Source organism: Lytechinus pictus, chromosome 7 (genome assembly GCF_037042905.1).
Source record: "Lytechinus pictus isolate F3 Inbred chromosome 7, Lp3.0, whole genome shotgun sequence".
NCBI lineage: Eukaryota > Metazoa > Echinodermata > Echinoidea > Temnopleuroida > Toxopneustidae > Lytechinus > Lytechinus pictus.
In genome coordinates, this window is record NC_087251.1 from 9000130 (window position 1) to 9015980 (window position 15851).

Sequence of the window (15851 nt, forward strand, 5' to 3'; positions counted from 1 at the left end):
AAAGGAATGGAAAGAGAAAAGGGTGAAATATATTATTCTCTGGATATCACAAAATTGAAATTTTGTATTAAAAATGTCAAAAATTGTGCTCGCTCGCGACTTTTTTTAAAAAGATAAATTCTACCCTATACGCAATATGCCTATCTGGCCCTCTAAAAAGTGTTGCCTCATTACACCATTACGCCTGTTCATACCATGATATGACCGGGAAATTTTTTGCTCGTACGACACACAAAATTTTCACCTGTAATTCACCCATAATCAAACATTTTTTGTTGGTAATCAGTTTTTCACATGACTATCCACTATAACTTTATTATTGACAAAAAGTAAATTGTTATTGCTCAAGCAGTCAGCTAAGAGACTAGATATAGTTGTCGAAATGTCCCGTACGACACGTATGGAATCAGTTCAAATGTCCCTGAAATGTGAAGAATGTCTCTTGAAAATATAAATATTTCTCGCTCGTTCGATACGCTCGATAAATAATCAAATCAAAGTGCGTGGAGATGGTAATAACACAGGACTTCTTCCAGATTGCATTGCCAGCCTTGTCGTGAAGTGAAATCCAATGCCCAGATAGATGTGATTCATTTACGTAGATTAAATGTTTCTGAAATACATTCTAAAGCAGTTTGAATATATGATTTTTTTTTTAATTGAGCTCATTCGCTACGCTTCCTTGCATATCTAAATCAAAAATATTTCGCCATGGGGGGGGGGGGGGGTGACGCGGGCTGGCATTACAGATCCTCATTCCCAGCTGAGTCTGTAAAGTCTCTCCCATCTTCATGCTGCCAATGGCAGGCCATTTAGAATGTTCTCAAGCCCCCAAGACATCCCCCAAAACGTTTAGTCTAGATAAGCCACGCCTGTTGAAAACACTAGATTCTCAGTATCAAAAACTGTTTATTATATAGCCACACAAAACAAACCCGTGTTTGTGAAAAACTTGCCATGGTTGTTAGTTGTTTCGCTCCCAAGCTTGAATATTCATAACTTCATTAACTTCATAATTTCATGACTACTAAATTTAGATTTTCTTCCTTTTTTCAGCGCTGAAGTCCTGCTCTTATTATTTGTCTTTATTTATTTTTCTTTTTGTTTCCACATCCTTCGTGTTTGTTTCCCTTTTCTTTTGTTCTTTTTCTTAGTTGTTTTTATTGTGCTATTCTATGTTATGTTACCTCTGTGTCCATCTTCGTAAGCAATATCATTGGTCAATATTTTTTTAAGTGGGGTCCACATTTTACAAGCATTTGCTTTTTAGTGGATCCCTTCATTTTCTCAGATTTTTATGATGTAAATGATAATCTACTTTTGAATAATAATTTTTGTTACTTCTGGAAAAAGTATTTCATTGTACCTACCTCAATAAATTGTTTTTATAAGTTCCATTTGCAAATGCCATTGTAATTATTTACGACCGTTTTATTTTGTTCTGTTGAAAATGAAATAAAAAATTAAAAAAATGTAAAAAAATTTGAAATTATCCCCCGTTTTTTTAAATTTCATTTATTGCCCAAGATAAAAAGAAAAAGACAATTCTGCCTAAAGCCTTTCTAAAATTCGTTTTCTTTTTTTTCTCCCCTTTTTCCTACGTTTGTCATTACTTTGGAACTTATCGGAGGGACGGCTGCCCCTACCGTCTATAGCTCCTCCCTTGGCCGGCATGACAACAAATCTGCATTGCCTAGACGTTCAACCAACCAATACTAGTAGTGGAAGACCAATCTCGTAAGTCTGACACCGATGTGACTATGGTCGCAGCTCCGCCTCCAACTGTGTGCAGCCAGGTAAGTATCAGTGAAAAATGGGCCGAGTCACTTATTCTCGTAGACTATAGGGTATAGGCCTATATGACTCCGATTCGGCCAGTGGCGTACATTAAGTTTAGTATACATTTGCACACTTCTGACCAGGGTCGAAAAAGCCAAAGAAATGCACTTAAATGCATGTCAAAACTGTCATTTTGGTGCAAATTGATATTTTCACCATGAGATTATCTTCTGCGTGAATGTGTGTTTTGTAGTAAATAAGTTGAGCAAAGCATTTTGAAGTAATTTCTGATTGATGAAATATATATTCAGGCTTTATTTTTTTTCTCATGCGAACGGTTTGGATTTTTTTTTTCAAATCTGAGCTGTGAAACTCGCGTTTTGGTCAGTTATGGCGCTTATTACTGCTAAAATGTCATCCTCGCGAGATGTTGCGAGCGCGAAGCGCAAGCTGAAAAGTTCGGACATTTCATTTAATAAGACATGAAAGCAGTTTTTGTTATGAAAAAGCTGTGTTTTCTATTTAAAAAAATGACGTGAGCGCGAAGCACGAGCTGAAATTTTGAATATACTGACCAGAAAAGGGACCTGATACCGAATGTATTTAGTGACGTATTAATAGGATATACATAATTATCTAGCCAATCGAAAACTGGACATTCTAAGCACTTCTTGGAACCAAGGACAAATTTTCTAAGCATTTTTGTAACCAATGACAGATTGAGTACCTTACCAAACAATAACTGATGCGAGCGCGAAGCGCGAGCCAAAAACTTTGTGATTTTTCTAACCTAAAATGTATCATGCTTTACTTTCAAAAAGGGTATTTCATTTTTTTTTTAAGGGCACATTTCATTTTAAAAAGGGCACTTTCCATTTTGAAAAAGGGCATTCATTCCTCCGAGGAATGGGGGGGGGGGGGTGCCCCCTGCCCCTCCCGGTCCCCCCCCTGCCCCTCCCGGTTCCGCTACCCTTGTGACAATCATTTCTTGTGTTGAGTTTGTTCATCAATGTCATTGATATGGCCACCAGAGGAGATACTATACGATCGATGAACAGGCATTGCCTACAGCATCGTGGACATAACTAAACTAAGTTAAATAATATAAACTTAAAACAGCCATGGGGGGAATCATGACATTGAGGGCGCGAAGCTCGCTCGATAGCACAGAGATACGATCTTACGTACGTAAGCTCCCGAAGGGAGCTAGAGAGGGAACTCTTTCCGCGCGTTTTTGATTTTCCATAGGTTTTGTACATAACAAACATGGCTGCCATTTGGCCAATTTGAAGGTTGATTTTGGAAGGTCAATGTTTAATTCATGAGTAATGACGTCAAAATACGCATAATCCACTTGTATGATTGGATAAAACGCTAATGTTTTATTCATGTACTCATGCATTAAACATTTTTTCCGTCCCACAATTCCCTACGATATCTGTGCGAAGTGTCGTTCTTTTTGACTCTGCGAAATTCAACTTTTTGAAATACAATAGCAAGACTAATTATCTGTTTATAGTATTAGTGTCTGGAATCGTGATTTCTAAGTGAAATTCAGTTGAGCAGAAAATCTTTGAGGAAACATCTTCATCAAAGTAATGGCATTCCATACAAATAAAAGTAAGTTATGTTCAATTTCGTGCTTTGATCCCAGCTGTAATTTGCAGGGGTTCGGCGTCGCAGTCAGGGCCTTATGTGTAGTTTACTATGTAAACCACAATTTCCATATTTCCAATTCCTTTTTTCAGATCCCAAATATATCTGAGATCTGACTGATATATTTACTCAGAAAGTAATACAGTTTTTCGTAGAACTAAGTTGGTTGATTGGAATGCTTCATGTCCGTCCTTATTAAATCTGTATTTCAGTTCTATTGTCAATTATCAGGGGTAGATGTGGACTTGTTCAGTAACTGCAAAGCTGCATCAAATTTAAGCCAAATAATATAGTCAGAGCGGGATACGGCCATTGATACCGCCGGTGCCAGCCGGCTGCGAAATTGCCGATGTAGACTAGGTCATAGGTGTTGGGAATTTTAGTGTCAAACAAGCTTGAGTTGAAGTTTAAAGTTTGGCCAGAGCCTAATTTTTTTACACCGCTATTTCATCTTTATGTGAATCAATATAATTCTCTGCATTTGCCAAACATGGTCATGGAATGATTTGAGACAGATTTTGACGTTAGACTTCGTCTTTTTCTACTAAAGACAAAGTATTAAAGCCCTAGGCCTAGCCTAGGATAGGTCTAACTTCCATCTTGATTTCTAAACATGGAATTGTAGATCTGTCTGGTTCGACCTTTTTCGTACGAAGATTTAAGTTAACTTTATTCAAGTCACTGATCATTGGACTAAAATTATAATTAGACTCTAGCACAGAGTTAACTGATTCTTATTTTGGGGGGCCAACATTTCTACGTCAGGTTTCAAACTGCTCAATTATCTTATACCATGAGTGTGCAATTTTTATGGGAAGGGTTTAGAAAATTGATAGTGCCCCATTTTGAATTTATAAGTATAAGCATAGAGAGGATCTGATCCAATTATTTATCTTCATTGTCTTCCTCACTTGACCCTATTTAAGGTGAAAGGCAAAGGGTCATTTAAACTTGCGAGCAAGCTAACCCTTTTTTAAAATCAAAATCAAACTTAAAGAGGAACTCACTTAGATGTAGAGATTCACATGTTTATAGACAAGTGCAAAAAAAAAATAATTGTTTCGCACTGGTGAATGAGCGAGAGCCAAATTATCACACAAATTATCCTACATCTGTCAAGGCTGGCTTGGTGTATATATATTAAAGATTGACAAAAGGCCTTGCTATAAGGCCATATTCTATGCTTGTACCATTTACTGATTCTTATTGACAATGAAGATGGTCAGTGGAAACAGAGCCAGGTATGCCTATTTCGTCAGTGGAACATGTAACAAAGAGAAGGAAGTTTTTGGTCAAGACCAGCTTTTTTTCTTGCTGGGAATATTCATAGGCTTAGGATATGACTAGCTGGAAATTTTGAAAATATTGTTTTAAAAGAGTAATTTTATTTATCATCTCTAAAATTCTAAACTGTAAAGTATTTTGTGTATTTTGAATTGCAGATCCAATGGGATCAAGTTCTTAGCAGTCCCAGCCTAGTAAGAAGTATAAAGTCAACTAACAGTTTTACATCACCAAGAGTAACAATCTGATGAGGAATAGGATATCTGAACTGAAAACTTGCAAGGTATGCTTGTTTAAAAAAAAGACCCCTATATTTCCTTTTTTTTGGGGGGTGGGCGGAGGGCTACAGCAACTTTTTCTGAATCATGTTATCCCATATAGTAAAGCTCCGTTGTACGTTAATATTTATTTGGATTCAGATTCACCAGTATTTCCATTCTCATCAATGCATACTTATGATTCATGTCTCTTATCTATATTAGTCATACATGAAATCTCCTTAAAACTCTTTTACTCTGTAAACAGAAATAAAAAAGGACAAAATATTGAGAGTGATCTTATGATATATATTTGAATTAGTTTGCACACCTAATAAAAAAAGATCTATAAATAGTGATCAATGATTTTTATCTGGCTATAAATTATAGATTACTACATGTGCATTATCTAAATAATATTGCATGGAAGAGTAGGACCTAATAAAAAGTTTTAAACTTCTTAATAAACTGGATAATTATATCAGCAGCTCATGTTGTTCTTTCTCTTTTTGTTTACCATGCAGGTTTTGCAGGCTGTTTGAGTACCACCAGTGTAGAATAAGAAGAAATATGGAGGCCAAGTTCATAACAAGTAGTTACTTTAAAAAAAAGTAGTTACTTAATCACAATTACACATTTTAAAAATTGAATGAATTTGAATACTGTCAATACATATTGAATGTTGCGTGAAATACACATTTTGTAGAAAAAATAACATTGGAGTATACATATTTAGGTCCATAGGTTCCACACAAGATTAAAATATTTTTCCAAATGGCACACCTACCCACCCTTTATTAATGTTCTAATCATCTACATGTAGTACTTATAGTAGTGAAAGAACTTTGAATAATATTAGTACTTTTAAAGGATAGGTTGTATTCTGGTAATATCAACAATTCAGAATGGGTCTTTACTGAGGTCTGGGCTATTTAACATACATGCCTACAGACATAGATAAGACAATAAGACATAATGGGTTTTTATTGAAGCAGGTGCATACTACTAAAAAACAAGGTGACAGAACAAAGGACTAAGAAATCACTCTCACTCCTGGACCCCACTACTCTAACTTTACCATTCTGGTAATGGAAACATTAAAGCAACATATCAACATTGGTGTTCCCATGCTAGTTGCTAGTTACATTTGGGGCCAATTTACCATAATTGAAGTCTTTATGAAACAAGAACCTGTATGTAGTGCTGGACATTAAGCTGTTGAATTCATTTTTTTGGGGAAGTGAAACGTTGCACTATTTTTTTCGTTTTTAATCTCTTTGTTTTTGTAACACTGTATTGTCCATGTCCCGTATTATGAACTAGATTAACTCTGCAAATAAAAAATATTGTTGGAAATAGAACACAGCTCTATCTGCACTTCACAACAATAGACGATAAGCAACTTTGTTACCGATTTACTTATGTGCAGATTTGGGAAGGCACTCTGTGGAGAAATGTGGCAATATGCTCCCCTTTTTTGTGAAGTGCCCCCGATTAGATTTAGCATGCTATTTGTTGTCAGCAAATGCTGGAAAAAAAATGATTTGATATTTGAGTAACTGAATTTGAGAGAGAGGTATATCGATAATCTTTTTATTAATGGCATCCTTGATGACCCCTTATATTGACTATATATGAGGCTTATCAATAACTATGAAAGTGAATATACGTACTTATTTTTTTCCCGATTTTTTCTCTCTAGATTTTACAAAAAAATTACATCCCCTCTATTTTAATTTCCTTGCAATTTCTGTTGCACTCAATATGTATTTGGCTGATATAATGTAAAAAATTGATTAATTAATAAACATTTTAATTTGAAATATTACCGATACTTTCTAATCTTGATATTCGTGATTTATCTAATCCACCAATTTATATGCGTGAAAGATATGTGATGATGATGTTATTGCTACCAAACTGTTGTGATTAAATGGCACTGAAGATTGCTTCTTTATGACTGGAATATGATGGTGCTACTGATTGATTGATTGATTGATTGTTTGTTTGTTTGTTTGATTGATTGATTGATTGATTGATTGATTGATTTTGAATGTCGGGTATCCATGGTATAATACTAGTACAGGTAAGAGTATAACATTAAAGTATCAAAATACCATGCATGGCAAGGTAGCCCATATAAAGAGCCCATAACAGATAAATGAGTTAGATTCAAGAGTGGGATAGAAATAAAAATGATATGAGAATAATGGTTTGCTCGCATAATTATGTGGAATGTGTGTGTGTGGAAGAAAGAGAGAGAGAGAGGGGGGGGGGGGTGGAATCGAAAGAGAGATTTAGGGGGCGGGCAGGTACAAATTTTTATTTTATTTTTAAGTGACCTTTAAGATAGCCTTGATGAGAGCAAATACATGTGGGGGGGAGGGGGTACTGGGCTGTCTTTTGGACCTATCCCAAACTCAGATTTTTAAAAAATCTTCATAAGATTTGCACCAGATTGTTCATTTCAATTTCAAAATAAAGACAAAATGACCTGATTGCTCTCTATCTCAGATTTCTCTGATCATTTTAAGTATTTACCCCACCCACCCCCCCCCCCAAAAAAAACAACCAAACAAATAATTGTGGCTATTCATGATGTGTGATGAAAATAATAGGCAGTGATGAACAAGCAGATCCCTAAGTTCAATCTTACTAATGAATCCCATGTCCCCTTGTAAGCTTCCATAATGTTTTCCAGGGAAATAGCTAGCAATTAAATAAATAAGTGAATTAATTGATGTACGTAGTAATAATCGCGACAGAAAAGAATTAAAACTATAAAGATGAATAAACAACTGAATACCTTGGGGGGTGAACGGGGGAATGATCAATGACGTATTTACCAAAGACGCAGCTAGTATGAATTCATATTCAGTCACGTCGCGTATTATGCTAATTTGTGACAATATGCTTATTTGCATATTTTTACGCTGTGCGCGCAGGCCAATTATGACCACGCCTCCGTTTCGCTGGTGTGCCAAGAAGTTGCGGTGTCCATAGGCTTATACACGAAAAATGGGAGCAGTGTGCACTTTTGACCTTCCAAAATTTCCCCATGTCTGACCGGATGCAGAAGCGGAGTTTCACCCCCCTGCTCGATAGTGGCCATATCTTTGGTTAAAGAGTACAGAGATACGGAATATCAAATAGCGTTTAAAAAGGGGAAGCTGGGGGTGCACTTAAGGAAATGGGAACAAATCAATGCATACCTTTCTTAATACTATGGATGTATTGGTTGCTTCATTTTGTTTCTGTTTTGTTTATTTGTTCAAATACAGATAGTTGTACCAGAGCAGGATGCATTGTGTGTGGGTGTACGTGTGTAGATGGATGTGTGAGTTTTGTGACGGGGAAGAGGGGGGGGGGGAGCTGGGAGTAGTGGTGAGTTGAAGTGAGCTTGTGTGAGTGTCTGGGGAGAGAGATGAGGGGGGAGGGGGTATGGGGGTAAGGTGAGTGTGTAGGGACGTTTTAGGATAACCTTCGTCTAATTAACCTTTAAAATAATATTTTATCCTTTTACAATTAATCTTGTACAATTAATATGTGCAAAAGAGATTATTTCTATTCTATTCAGGGAAAAAGTCATTTTTTACAAAGTACGTTTTTTTTTTTTTTTTGTCGATTGATACGGGTTTTTCCCCTCTGCTTTCACATTGTTATAGAAGAGAAATTTTGCAGTTTAATTTCATTTGTAATCATTTTAAAAATATTCGTAATCTGATTGATATTGATATATTTATTTGTTTGATTGTTTATTGATTGTATACATACAAAGAATATTTATTTATATGAATTGTGATTGTAAACTTATTGATTTGAAAGAGGAAGAAAATAAAATATTATTTAAAAAAAATATATATCGCGCTTGCCTATGGGAATTCCCCTCTCGCTCTTTATGCCCCACAAATAATATTATCATCTATACAGTGCGTATCAAAAATGCTCGTTTTCACGCTGTGTAAAGGGGAAAGGGCGAAATCAAACTTACCCTTCGAAACATTTCTCATCCATTTCCCTTGCACTTTTAGTCAATTGAAATAAAACGGATACATTCAAGCATGTTCAACAATTTTGCCCCCCAAATTGAACCTTTACCCTTTTTTGTGCCAGCTGGATCTGAGGACATAACTGAATCTGAAAAGAAGTTTATATCGACGTCTCCAGCATTTTTTCACTAAGTTTGTATCATTTAAAGTGGGTTTACATTTCATTTTTCATTTAATACTAGTCTTGTTTCTCCACACTTTTCCCAAGCTTGACAATGATTAACAAAATGAAAATGAAGCCTAAGCCATTTCATGTAAATCACAGCTCAGTGTAAAGCAAATATCGTCACGAAGGCCTCGGTGTGTGGGGGAGTGGAGTGGGGCGCAATGCACTCTTCGAAGTGTTTTGGGCAAGGAAACAACTTTAAACAGGTACAAGATATCGTCAAATCAATTTTACTAGCTAAATTCCACGTGTTCTTCATGATTAAAGTCTACTTTTATTACAAATATATAATTTTACAGGATTTTATCTAAGTGTAATTTTTTTGATACGCACTGTATAGAGTGTTCTTGTGATGCAATAAAACGCGTATTTTGGTCTGCACCAATTGCCCGTGCAGTATCAGAGAGTATCCCTAAAACGGACCGAAATCCGACGAATATCCCATAGGCTCCTGTACAAAATTTGCTATTGAATATGAGAGCATATTCAACAGTTTAGGGCACGTGCGCGAATGTGTGAAATATACAACGCGTACAGCAATGAAAGCAATGTAATGCGCAGCATAGATCACATGCACAATTACCGTGTTTACACGCTGCATAAGAAAAAGCCGATTCTGCATCGGCTATTTTTGTTGCGTGTAAACGCGATTAACTTGCATCGGCTCTCGGTTTAGAACCACATGCCGATGCAGAATCGTTTTTTTTTATGCAGCGTGTAAACAGAAAGCCGATTCTGCATCGGCAATTGGCGCGCATTTCATTTACTTTACCATTATGACGTACTTTCAAAGCGCACAGATCCAGCGTTGTCTTTATTTACCGTGTTTACACTTAATCGGCATTTGAATCGGCTCGCGGTTCTGAACCGCGAGCCGATTCAGCATCGGCTTTTTCATAGCGTGTAAACGCGAGCAACTTGAATCGGCTCGCGGTTCAGAACCGGCAATTTGCACCACCAAAGTAGTAGGTTCTGAACCGCGAGCCGATGCAGAATCGGCTTTTTTACTACGTGTAAACAGAAAGCCGATTCTGCACCGGCAATTTGTGCGCATTTCAATTACTTTACCATTGTGACGTAATTGTAAGCGCACTGATCCAGCGTTGTCTTTATTATGACGTATATTGTAGGTATGCGTATCATTTCAGGTTTTTGCATCGGCTCGCGGTTCTGAACCGCGAGCTGTAACAACGTGTAAACGCAATCCAAATGCCGATTCTGCATCGGCATTTGGTTCAGAACCAATTGCCGATTAAGTGTAAACACGGTAATTATGACGTATATTGTTGGTGCGCGTATCATTTCAGGTTTTTGCTACGCGAGCCGATTCTGCACCGCGAGCTGTAACAGCGTGTAAACGCGGTGCAAGATAAACCAAAAGCCGATTCTGCATCGGCTTTTGGGCTTTTGGTTCTGAACCAAAAGCCGGGGAGCGTTTCATGAAAGTTGTCAGCACTGACAAGTTGGCTTTCTGCGGCAGTTACCATGGCAACAGTCAGAGGCAAGTACCTCACAGCCAATCCAAACCAAGGATTTCACTGAAATTGTCAGCACCGACAATTTAGTCAGTGCTGACAACTTTCATGAAACAACCCCACATGTAAACACGGTAAATTATGCTCAATGACGTCATAATGAACTACATGTAAGTCGCATGTCAATGACCAAAATTGATCCGAAAGTGATAAGTGATATATGACTTGTTAAATCAAATTTCTCCCTCTTTTTTTTAGGGGGGGGGGGTTGTATAGATGATAATAATTATATTGGATGGCTTTATTTCATGAAATACCAAAAATATTCCACTCGTAGACGTTAGGGCCAATATTCCACTCATCTGCGATTCAACGAATATTTTTACCAAACTCTTGGAATATTTCTGGTATTCCATTCTGAGCCATCCAATATTATATAAATATTCAATAATCCACACATTAAAAACGATCCGTTTTGGGTCAGGTTACTGTCACATAACTACCCATGGGACCCTGTTATTGATTCGGCGATAAATCTTTATTGTCCGACGGATGTATACATTGTTTTAGATTTAATGATCAGCAAATTAGAACGGTCTGTATCAAGATAATTCGAATCATATATAACTTTATCCCCCAAAATATATTACAAGTACCTTTTCCGAACCATGTTGTTGAGTAAAACTCATTTTTTACCTATATTTCGCATAATTATGTTTGCTTTTTAAATCACGAGCACTGATGAGCAGCGAAAAAAAAGACACATTTCTTACTAATTTGTAATATTTTATGGCTTAAAGTTTATAATGTTTTTTTTTTTCTCGCTGTTTCCCCCCCCCCCCCCATTTTCTTTTTTATTATTATTTTTTGGGGATAGGGGCGGACACCGGGCTCTATACTTGTTGTTTAAATGATAGAATAAAATATTTCAAAGATAAAAATTTCCTCAGAATACCACCCCAGTTCTAGTATTTCGTGTGCTAGTACATAAAAATATGGCGACTGTGGCAAATGAAAAAAAAAATCCATGAGAAATATCATATGTGCGCAAGGTTAAGGTGCGCCGCCAAAATATGCGGGGATGTGGCGGGGGCAAGACTACCTAAAGTTGACGTCACATTTTTCTTAATTAAATTATGGGATACAGAGAGTTGCACTCCCCAGATCTTTCCACTTTTTTATCCTCTCCTACTTCCTCCTTTCTTAATATTTTTAGTTTTCTCCTGTCTTTTCATGATCGATTATGGTGCGCGTGTGTAGCTAGCGCGCATGCGCACGAATATGACGACGACGTGTGTATGCAGCGCAAAGCTGTGTTTTTAATACCAACAAAGTTTCAAACAAAGACAGGCATTCAAAAAACTTAATTGAAAAGATCTTGACTTGGATCTAACGTTCCACCGCACTATGATTATAGAGATCAAATTACAGATTTCATGGATCTATTCGGGTCTCAGCCCCTGCTCTGCTCAACCACAAATCTACATTCTGGCACCACTAACGTTTAACCGGTAGTTACGGCCGGGTCTACGCGCAACAAAGTCAATGCCTGCATGGAATCAACGGATCCGAAGGTTGTGAAAAAATTTTTCCCGTTTGATGTTAGGGCCTAACTTTATTCTTTTGCCTTGGCTTTGCCTTTGGTCGAACTGTGGATCTAGAAACTGAATTACGGTATATGCAGACAAGCAAACGACATGCTACCATTATGAGCAACCTTCAAAGTCAACAAAATAAAGATGCCGAGTGTAAGTACGAAAACGTAACGTTAGGGCCTATGATGATTTCTAACAGTTAGATCTAACGTTAGGCTAGCCTAGCCTAGGCTAGGGCATGGCTAGGTCTAGGACCTAGAAATCATAGGCCCTACGTTTTCGGACGGGTGAAGCTATTCTTAATGATGTAATTAAGAATTGGGGTGATTTTTTCTTTATAATATACCGTATGGGTACTAGTATTCAACCCGGCGTAATTCAAAGATTTTGACATATTCCCCAAAATATTTAGAAATAGGGAATTTATCTTAATTTCACACCTTTGTTATTTCCAGGGTAATCTGTTGTCGATATTTTCTTTGTCAATCTGTCAACTGTATGCGCGGAGGATCGAATTATGCGGGAATGGCCTTTTGCACTGAATGGTACTAGTATTCAACCTAGTGAGGATTGATAGCAAATCTCAAAAGGGTTTAGATTGCTAAATTAGATCTAGATCTATGTAAATCTCTGGCTTTGATTAATTCCCTGTTTGGTCTCATCTCAAATGGTCTAGTCCATAGTCGGATGGGACAAGGGCAGATTGAGAGATAGGGCCATCTTTCATCGCTAGGTTGAATACTAGTGCCGACGGGTTGAATACTAGTACCAAAATCCGTCGCCGTATAATTCGATCGCCCGCGCACACAGTCAACTGGTTGAAGAAAAAAATAACGGAAAAAGAATAACCAGCATTTGCTCTTAGAAATAAGACGGGTCTGAAATTCAGGTAAATTCTATATTTCTATATATTTGAGGAAACTCTCCAAACGGGTTGAATACTAGTGCCCTTACGGTATCATGAGTAAATTCTAAGTTTGTTTTTTGTCTCAATATAAAATAAACACAAGAACACTCCTCTTTTAAATAAAAGATTATAATTTATTAAAATGAAAATTGTAGAATCTGAATTATGAAATATGCACCTTTTGTAAACTAGAGGCGGAAACAACAGAGCATCTTTTTACAGAATGTCAGCATGCATGTACCTTTTGGGAAGAGTTTTTGAAATGGTGGTACACAAAATCTGATATTAATTTACAACTAAATGATGAAGATATTTTGTTTGGTATATCAGATGGAAGACCACATAAATTACTTTTGAATCAATGCTTAGTTGTAGCTAAACAAATGATTTATACATGCAGACATTTGAATATTTCACCGTCTTTTGATTTGTTCTTTGTAAAGCTGAAACGAATATACAAAATAGAAAAACAAATTGGCATTCAGAATAAACAATTATCTAAGTTCGAAAAGAAATGGAAAATTCTACATTCCTCTTTCATATAATATTTTGGGCAGCTTGATAGAAAACGAAATCAAATGTGATGTTATAACCATTCAATCCTGAAATGTTTTCTATTTATTTTTTAATTTTTTCCCCCTTTTTTATTATGCTTCGTTTTGTATTTTATTTCAATTTGTATATAATATGTACAATGTATAATGATTATGTTTGTTATATGTACCGTATATAAAGTTATAAAATAAAAAAAAATCATTGAAAGAAAAAAAAGGATGAAAAAAAAAAAATATCTGCACTCTGTGTGTGGTCGGGTGTTTCTGCTGTGTGTGTGTTGTGACACAGAGCCTATTGGGAATGGGAGCATTATTTGGCTGAATTACATTCGAAATTCATTTGATTATATAATTTACTAAAAAACCGATTCATGGATTACAATGAAATTTGGTAGATTTCTATTTTGCACTAAATAGGCCTAGGGCAACCGCATACCATAATTTTTTTCAATTCTGTTTTTTATGACATTAATATTCAACATTTGTACTGATAATTGTATTTTTGTTTTAGTCCAATTATGCTTAAGTGTCCGATATTTACCAAATTGGGCCTAAGTGGTCTCCCTAAGAAGTTAGGCCTAGATCTAGGCCTAGATTTATATCTAGATAGGCCGAGGCGTAAATACAGTTAGGGCGGTATTTTATAGATGGCAAATATAGCGATCTTCAACGCTAAATCTAGATTTAGTCTGAATATGGGTTAAAATATAGACTCTAGAATCTAGTTCATTTCAGTTCCATGTATCTAGATCTATATTCAAACCAGTAAGTCAGCAAGATGCAGCATCATAAAATCATTAGAAATGACTTATTTAGGCCTAGGCTATATAGGGCCTAGACCAAATATTTAACGGAGTTAAGCTGAACAACTATGCATTGTAACAACAGAGACCGAATCTTTTGGTCTAGATATACCAAGGAGTAACTCCTTGGACATACCCAGTGAATTTTTCAGTGGGGGTGCGGACATGGGCTGAAAAGGTGGGGGGGGGGGGGGACACAATTGAGTTTTCCATAGTTGTTTTATATACACACTTATTCAAGGGCACCCCCGATATATACAATCACTACTTACCTTTATTCTTATAAAAGAAACTAGACATTAAATATGCGAGTGCGAAGCGCGAGCTAATTTTTTTTTTGAAATTGAAGTATTTTGTCCTGAAAATTGAACGTTTTGGGCAATATTTGTGATCCTGAACAAGATAATTATAGTGGAGCGGTTATGTGACAAAAAATGGCCAAGATGCTCGGATCTGGCAGAAAGTGTGAAATTTGGCAAACAGGGGTATTTTTGGGCGCTCATTTAAAAAATTGCCGGCCCCAAGCGATTTGACCATCGAGTCGGCCGCCATTTTGAAATCCAAGATGGCCGCCATGAAAAATCATTAAATGTCATTTTCTTGAGTTTTACATGGCATGTGACACTGAATTTTGGCATGTAGGGGTATTTTGAGGCACTGATTTCAAATATTGCTGGCCCCCAGGAATTTGACAATTTGGTCGGCGACTAAATGGCCGCCATCTTGAAATCCAAGATGGCCGCCATGATATATTATTGCAATCATTTCTCGAGTTTTATATGAACTGCGGTATTGAAATTTGGCATATAGGTTTAATTTTGGGCGCTGATTTCAAATATTGCCGGCCTCAAGCGATTTGACCATCGGGTCAGCCGCCATTTGAAATCCAAGATGTACTCATAAAATAGTAAGTTGGCTAAATGGCAATTAGACCAAAGAGTTAGTAGGGCATACTGGTTATATACACTGTTGGTCATAAAGGTGGAATATTTTTTTTCACCAAATTTTCACAGCGTAATTATTACAACATGATTTGAATATGGCATTTATGGTGCATGATAACCACTTTACTTTATTATTCTGCCTTTTACACACGTTTGACTGATATTTTACAAGTTTATGTCTTAAGCGATGGATGTCATGAGCATAGAACAACAATAACGACAATATACAGTAAATTAAAGGATCATGAGATATTTATTTTCAATCTCTCTCAGTTTTCCAGATGACTTCTTTTTTGTGATTTCATGGACAAATTTGCATCAAACTTGAGTCATTGTTCTTACTCAATCAATAGTATTGGGTATGTCCACCCCTGGCACGAAC